Raw genomic sequence first — 9132 nt, 5'->3', positions numbered from 1 at the left:
AAAAAAAAAAAAAAAAAAGACCTCTCTCTTCCTCTATGTGTGTGTATCTATGCTTCAGTCCTAAGGGATATTGGATTACACTGGCTGGTAGAAAGAGAAGTAAAAAGTTGTCCTTTGAAAGTCCAGGAGGCATTACCTTTTTTGTGTCGTGGACCCTTCTGGCATTGGTGAGCCTGTGGTTAACTTCTCAGAATAATGTTTATAAATGCTTGCAATAAAATGCATAGATTTTCTCCTGTGTGTTTCGTGAAAAAAAAGAAAGAAAAGAAAAAAATTTCTTTTTAAGTGAATAAAATGTATAGATTGCAAAGAAAATCAATTACACTGTAAGGAAAAAAAAATAACTGAGATCAGTCTGAACTCTGTGAGGTAGGCAAAATTTATCAGGTCCAGAGTGACATGAGTACGGGACTTCAGTCATGCCCCAACACCCATGCCTGGGGACAGTTGTTTAAAGATATTTTGTTCCCAAGTAGCTGTCCCACCCATTATCTTCATATTCCTGAAATTTATGATACCAAGAATAAAGTATAACCGATCCACAGCTTATGTTATTTTAACGCAAAGAATTTAGGAACTGCCTCTTCCTTCCCCTTAAAAATCTATGTGTAACTGCTGCTAATCAGCGTGTATATTTACAGAAACTTGAATTTATGCTCCTGGGTTGCAGTACTCAAACTTGGCCCAAATAAACTCTCTACTTACATTCATTTTGCCTTAGCTTCAAAATTAAAGGTCAACAATTGAAATGTAATTGTTAAAATATCTAAAACATAATTTTTGCTATAGTAATGTGGTAATGTAATGTGTGCAACATTATTTAACATAGTAAATAACAAGATCTAGCAACATCCTTTTAAATAATGAATGCAAATGTTCTTTCATGATACTGAAAACAACTGTAATGAAATAATGAAAATAATTGTCATTTCCATTAGTAACAGTCACGAGTACTGCAAATGCTTCTGAGGTTTGTCTGCTAGTTTTGTAGTTGAAGAAAATGCTAACTTCCATTTGAAATCAAGATTTTTTTTTTTTTCTTATCTGAGGTCATTAATCCCTCTAAATTATCAATGGACAACTGGGTTAAGAACTCTGACATAGGCTAAGGCTATGACTGTTTAGAAAAGGGTGGAATATCCTTCCTAGGACTATTTTTGTTGTCAATCATTGAGGAAGAGAAGAGCCTCAGATACAAAATCAGAATTTAGGCCTGGCAAGGTAGCTCTTGCCTATAATCTCAGCACTTTGAAAGGCCCAGGTGGGAGGATCACTTGAGGCGGGGAGTTCAAGACCATCGTGGTCAACATAGGGAGAACCCATCTCTACAAAAACATTAAAAGTAACAAAAATAAATAAATCAGAATTTAGAAGAAAGACCTAAAGCAGAGGGGCCTTGGACTATTGCGTAGGCTTCTCTCTTAATCTCTTAGGCCCCGAGGGAAGTACATACAACTATGCCTCATGGATTCTGGGTCAGGAGCCAGGCTACAGTGTCTTTCCACCGGTTCCACAAAATGCGAAAACCACACAGATGGTAAATAAGAATATCCAGGTATGTCCTATTCTCTATGTCTGTTTCCGTTTTGCTATTCCCAATTTGTAAAAAAGAGAAAAAAGTCATGTTCTTAATAGTCACGTTCTTCAACCTGGTTTCAGGTGACATTATAGGATTGAAGGTCTACATCTTTAGGATAGTCTCAGGATAGCAAAAACAACAACAACAACAACAACAACGACAACCAAAACCAGCTTTTGTGCTGACTTTCCTTTCTTCCCTGGCCCATGGTAGGCGTCACTGATTGATTTTGGCGAAGTGTCTCATCACACCCAGACTTGTCCTCACAATTTGTTAAAACAACAACAAAAGGGAAATAAGAATCCCTGAGCTAGGGAACATTTTACAGTTCAGGATGAAACCTATTTGCCATCTTGGTGCTGGGTGGTCAGGGGGAACAACGCTCTGGGATTTAGCATGGAAGCATTTGTGGTAATGAGCCAGGGCTTTCAAGTCCACCAAAGCTCACCCTCAGAGAATCAGAGAAACAGAAACCTTATTTTAACTTAATTAACATGACCAGTGAGTTCCCCCAATCATCTGTGTGAGGAATCTTCTACCCCCATATTCTTTCTCTTTCTCAATGTTGCTGTTGAAACAACTTTTGCAGAAGTAGTATCCATCTTTTCCCCCAGCCCCACCACCATCCTAGGGCTGGAATTGTCATTCGTCACATGGAGATGGAGATGAGGCATATTTTCTAATTTGGAAATCAGAAACCATTGTAAGAATGTTATAGTGGTTATTACATTGTATAGTATAGTTTAGCTGTCTTTTGAGGTAACTAGGATGTATAGGATACACCAAGAACATAACCCCTGGTTTATGTTTGTTTCCTGGGGAAAGTGGTTTCTGACTACCAAATAATCAAGTTACTCAATACAAAACAAACTTGTTCTGGAACTTGCTTGTGTGCTGGCAACTCCTTATACTTGGTATGAAACAGTTTTTCTCAAATAATGACTTCTGACTATAATTAGACATTTAGTGGGTTTTAAGCAAAATTTCAGAAATAATAATACCTTTTATCAATGCTTCTCAAACTATGTGCAGTGAAGGACAGGTTTTTCTTGGCCTTTGTAAAATACAATGAAAATGACTTACTGGAAGATGAAGTAAAAAAAAACCAGACATACAAAATACAAGCCCAAATCTTTTATTATTTGGTTCAACAGACATAAAATTACTTTGTCAAATTTCTGTAGCAGTTTCTAAATGCTTACTTTCAATTTTTTGTAATTAACTAGCCATGGACCAGAAACAAAGAGTTCACAGACTGAAAATGGTCCGTGGAGCACACTGCCTTTCATAATTGTACTTTTAACCCTTTAAAGTTCTTCGCAGTGTATTCTTACTTGTAATGTTCACAGTAATTTGTGAAATAGGTGACTCGTGATTATTGTAATTTTATATAATATGTGATGGGGAGTTGGACCCTCCATATTCCTTTTATCCCTTCCTCTCTTTACCTCTGTTTTAAAAGGGAGCAAAATGCACTGAAGGCATGCTATCAAAGATGGTTATTATCAGCAAAAGAAGGATTTGCCTTTTAGATGCCTCACTCCATGGCTTCTCAAAGAGTAAAGGAAACCTCCCTCCAGCCAGGCCATTTTCTGAGAATTCCAGCATATTAAAAAGTAAAGAAATGCCATAACAGAAACATAAAGATTTTTTAAAATCTTTATGTTCAACAAATTAACATCTTCACATAATAGGTTGAATGATATTAACTTGTTGTTTGTAGAGGTCAAATTCATAAACAAAGATAAAATACAATGTAATGTGCTAGTTACAGAATAATTATGCAATTCATAAAAAATACTTATTCTTGGTTTACTATAGGAAGAGTGGTCCAGTCATGGAACTGAAGTTTAAAATGAATGAGTTTTTTCAGTTGTGTCAATGTATCTTTATGATGTATGAATAAATGAATTCTGAGATAATGTTGAAAGTCAAAATTTAGGGCTCTTTGTAAAGTTCAAGTCTAGGCCATTTGGCTTGCCCGTCCCCATGAGACCCAAGCCTATTTATTTGGAGAGCTATAGACTTTGTTGCCTCTCTTCCAGGAACCATTGAACCCTTGGGAAGAGGACAGAGAGGGAGAAAACACTGGGAGAGAAGAGGGGAGTAGGGAGAGAAAGATACAAAAACTCCCCAACCTCCTTGGGGAGGCTGGCTCCTTCATCCCCAGCCATCTGAGGCTGACTTTGGATGAACTGAACTCTATGGAAAAAGTAAAGACATATTACATCCTCTTCTAGGAAATGCATGCATGTTTTCCATTGTCCAAAGCAGCATTATTTGTAGTTCTCCATGAATGAACCATATGTTCTGCTCCTTTTAGAAGCCTTAATGAAAAAGGCTTAATGAAGGGGTCCGCTGAAGTAACAACCACAGGTATAATTTATTGAGCACTTCTTATTCCATACACTGCCTCATTTAACAACCATTTGGTTGTCTTTTGTTAATTGTCAAATAAAAACAGATTTCTATTTCTTTGCTATTCTTGGTAAGAGCAGAGATGAATGAGCTGGTAGTGAGAGTTGTAGAAAATTACATCATGTAAACTTGCATGAAGGAGAGTTTAAAACTAGGTTGCTTTTTATACTTTTCGTCTGCCTGCTTACAGTAATTCACTTAATATTGATGATATTCTGTGTATCCAAACAGTTACTGGGAATTCAAAGGTAACGGAGGCAGACCTTCCCTGCCTCAGTGGCAGTCAGAGTCTAAGCAGTTGGACAAACACGCAATGTTGTATCAGGGGCTCAGAACTTTGATCTCTATCCTGTGTGTGATGTAAAACCACTAACGACTTTTTAGGCAGGGAGGCATGTTTGTGTTTTCAAAGGTCACTATGATAGGTATGGGGATATTGAGAAGGTGGGCTGGAGTCTATTCAAGAGAAGATACAGATGGGTACAAGGCAGAGGTATGGGGATGGCAGAGAGGAGCAGATTTAAGGAATTTTGAAGGTTGAATGGATAGAAATGGCTAATAAAATGGGGGTGGGCGGAGACTTTTCTGCAGGCTGAAGTGGGAGGATCACTTGAGCCCAGGAGTTCCAGTCCAGTGTCAGCAACATAATGAGACTTTTTTTTTTTTTTTTTAAATGTGGGTGTAATCTGTTATGGGATTAGAGTTTTTTTAAAAAAAGAAAAAAGATGTGGAAGTAAATGAGTGAATGGGAGTAACTGGGGTGGGGGAGGAACAGTTTGGGGTGGCAGGGACAGGACAAAATAGTGAGTACCGCCTGGGACATAGCACATTTGATGTGCTCAAGGCTCAGTAAACATTTGCAGCCAAGTTTCTGCTGCCCAGGAATGAGATCTTGCCTGGAGATAGAGACTTGGGAATCATTAACCAAGAGTGTAGCAATCTGAGTAAATGAGCTACAGGAAGGTTTGAGGCTGTAGACTGAGGTGGTGTAAGTAGAATTCCTAAGAGCTTTATAGGTATGCAGGTGGCTAGGAGATGGGGAAAGGCGAGGAAATAGAATGGAGAATTAGAAATCGATTTGAACTTTAGGGATCACCTTAAACCAAGGACTGACATAAAGGTGCCCTTTTCTCTTTCCCCTGAATCTGCATATGTGACCTTGAAATTCTTCATACTGGCTCCAGGCAGTCATTCTGTGTCTACGGAGAATGAAACCTTATTTGCTATGCCTCCACAGAGCCTGGAAACCAACTAAAAGAAGAGGATGGGGATAGGAGGTTGGAAAGAAATCTCCAGTTAGTTTTGCTTGACATAAGACAGCCCCTCTCATGGCCTCTACACCCTCAGCAGCAGGAGTGACTAGCAAGCCCTGGAGTGTGCTTCTGGCAAGACCACTCTCTTCTTCAGTGCTTAGTGTCTCACTTCCAATATTTGTGGTACCCCTTGATCTAGATTTCTTCAGTCCCCAAAAGAAGTTGCGGTTCCCCAACAACCGTCATCTTCCAGATTCTCTTCCCCATGTGGTTGGGTACTTTTCCCCATCTGCCAATTCACCCCCAACACCCCAAACTCCTTCCTTATGTCCCCTGGAAATCATAGTCAGTCATTAGCAAAATCCCTTATATTCACTATATCTCTAAATAGTCTCTTCAACTTTCATGTTATCTACTGACCCCCAATGCCAGGACATTTTCCCACCTGTTCCAGAAGGTTCTAGCTCCTGGCTCAAAGTCATTCTCTTTTATAACACACCATCAAAATTCCTGGTGATTTTAGCATCCATGTGTAACCTTTTCATACCTAACTTTTCAGTAGCATAATCTCTCTTGCAATGACCTTGTCTCTACTCCACTTTGACACCTACTCCTGTGGTTATACTTGAAGACTTTTCCATTACTGGTAATGACAACACCTCCAAAATCACAGTTTTAAGATCTCACCTTCCAATCACCACCTCTTATTTTTTTTTTTAGCTCATTCCCTCTTGTACTCCATATTTGAAACTTTTTGACCCTGCTTTGATGTCTAACTGTTAGAACTACTGCCTCTAACTACACACATACTCCATTTTATTCTACTTTGTCTGGTGCTGATTCTTTTTTTGGTTTTTTTTTTTTTTTTTTTTTTTTTTTTTTTTTGAGATGAAATTTCGCTGTTGTTGACCAGGCTGGAGTGCAATGGTGCCATCTTGGCTCACTGCAACCTCTGCCTCCTGGGTTCAAGCAATTCTCCTGTCTCAGTCTCCTAAGTAGCTGAGTTTACAGGCATGCACCACCACACCCGACTAATTTTGTATTTTTAGTAGAGACAAGCTTTCTCCGTGTTGGTCAGGCTAGTCTCAAACTCCCGACCTCAGATGATCCACCCACCTCGGCCTCCCAAAGTGCTGGGATTACAGGCGTGAGCCACTGTGCCCAGCCTATGCTGATTCTTTATAATATTTTTAGTAACATTCTGGAGACAGTATTCTGACATGGTTTGGATTTGTGTCCTCACCAAAACCTCATGTTCAATCCATTTCTCCAGCACCTTTTTCCCCCTCTTTGGTCTCCAAAGGGCAAAACCAAAATCCTTTCCATTTACTCATTGTTCCAGAAAAGCACTGAAAAATGTTTCTCTGTAAATAATCCCAATTGGTCTTTGCTTGATTAATTGTACCTAACATCCTGACGATGTGGAAAAATAAGTGATCTTGATTGCAGCCACCCTGAGACACTGGTGGGCCATGGAGAGGAGAGCTGATTCTCACCTGGAGGCTCCTGCAGAGTTCAGCTCTGCTCAGCAGTTGGGTATCTCACCTGGAAAACCTGAGATTCTTGTTCTTCTGAGGCTTAACACATGGGAACAAAGGAAGGCTGGATCAGAACTTTCAGCACCTGGCTCTGGTTTCCCCCTCAGAGTGGGGCCATCTCCTGTGCTGGGCAAGTTTTCACACAGAATTTCAGCAAGGAGCTGGGTACAGTGGCTCATGCCTGTAGTCCTAGCACTTTGGGAGGCTAAAACAGGAGAATCACTTGAGCCCAGGAGTTTGAGATCAGCCTGGGCAACATTGCGAGACCCTGTCTCTCTCTTAAAAAAAAAAAAAAAAAAAATTAGCCGGGTGTGGTTGTACATGCCTGTAGTTCCAGCTACCCAGGAGGCTGAGGTGAGAGGACAACTTGAGCCCAGATGGGAGGTCAAGGCTGTAGTGAGCTGTGTTCGTGCCACTGCACTCCAGCCTGGCTGACAGAGTAAGAGCCTGTCTCCAACAACAACAACAACAACAAATTTCAACAATGTAGTAATCCTAACAGATAATTACTAAAGCATTATCAAGGAAGACAATATGCATTACTGATCTATTTCTTAAGAAAAAATGATAATAAATAAAATTAAAACCTCATGATTTTACAACCTAATAGAATTTTCTAAGCATAAGTTTTCAACTGTGCTTTTAAATATTCCATCTTCCACAAACCTTTGTATATAAGCTCTAGTAATGCCACTTTATTTTGCCTATTTTTTCTTCAAGACAAAATCAAAAAGGATAGTTTTAAAAGGATCATGCCTATAATCCCAGCACTTTGGGAGGCCAAGGGAAGTGGATCACATGAGGTCAGAAGTTCGAGACCAGCCTGACCAACATGGTGAAACCCCGTCTCTACTAAAAATACAAAATTAGTCAGGCGTGGTGGCACATGCCTGTAATCCCAGCTACTTGGGAGGCTAAGGCAGGAGAATTGCTTGAACTCAGGAGGCAGAGGTTGCAGTGGGCTGAGATTGTGCCATTGCACTCCAGCCTGGGCAACAGCAACAAGAGCGAGACTCCGTCTCTAAAAAAGAACACTCAGCTTCAATATTAGGATCCTTCCAGTTTCGCCCTAAGATGAAAGCTTTATGGCAAGGAGTTCAGCTTTCTCTCTGTTCTTCTTTGTCTTCTAGACCATGCCTCAAAGGCTATTATTTCACACAGAACCTGCCTGCAGGTTCTTTTGCTATTAAAAGTAATGGCAAGAACCCCAATTACTTTTGCACCAACATATAGCAAACAAACAAGAGTCTTAGTTCCTCAAGAAGATTTCTACCTTCAGTTCTTTGAAAATAACAAGTGTTTTCTCCTGGCTATATTTGGAAAATATGGTCTGTATTGACAATAGCTTCCCACCCCAGTGTCCCTTTTCAAGCATGCTTTTTTACTTCTCTCATTAATATTCCCTAAACCGTTATAAGATGTTTCACTCCTCGCCATGGTCATATTATCAAATAAAACTAAACTCTCAACATTAGTGCCAAAATTGCATTGTGAATCTAGTTTGTATTTTTTAGTTTTGCCCATTATGTGAAGCTCCTCAAGCAGAAAGGTAGTTGGAAACTATAGTGCTAGGAGAATGGCTTTCTGTTGCTAATAAAAAGAGCAAGGTTAACCCCCTTGACACAGACTCATTTTGAGACAAGATAGAGGGTCAGAAGTATATTGACCCAGATTATCGAACCCAAAACAGGTACACATAACTTGATAAAGGGCTTTATTTTTCCATACACAGGCAATACATGAATGCTCTTGGATTGCAAAATATTCAAAGGTTACTGGTAAACTTAAAGTCTCCCTGGCTTTCTTCTAGGAGAAAACACTATTTTCAGTTTAAGATGTATTCTTTTCTTATCTATCATCTTATTTTCTTACTTATTATCATTCTCTTATTTTCATGTATGTAATTAAAAAAATATGTACCTTTACAAACATATGGTCCTATTGTGTGTGTGTATGTGTGTGTATCTGTGTGTGTGTGTTTATTGAGCAATATTGTCAACTAATTTTTTGGTGCCCCAAGCATGACTTTTTTCACCATAGAAAGTACTCTACCAGCCAGGCGCAGTGGCTCACACCTGTAATCCCAACACTTTGGGAGGCCAAGGTGGGCAGATCACCTGAGGTCAGGAGTTTCAGACTAGCTTGGCCAACATGGTGAAACCCTGTCTCTACTAAAAATACAAAAATTAGCCAGATGTGGTGGGCATGCCTGTAATCCCAGCTACATGCCTGGGGAAGCTGAGTCAGGGGAATCACTTGAACCCGGGAGACAGATATTGCAGTGAGCCAAGATCATGCCTCTGCACTCCAGCCTGGGTGACAGAATAAAACTGTCTCAAAAAAA

Source organism: Rhinopithecus bieti, unplaced genomic scaffold (assembly GCF_001698545.2).
Source record: "Rhinopithecus bieti isolate Rb0 unplaced genomic scaffold, ASM169854v2 scaffold_31127, whole genome shotgun sequence".
NCBI classification, from domain to species: Eukaryota; Metazoa; Chordata; class Mammalia; order Primates; family Cercopithecidae; genus Rhinopithecus; species Rhinopithecus bieti.
The sequence above is the reverse complement of the archived record's forward strand: the minus strand, read 5'-3'. Positions refer to the sequence as shown.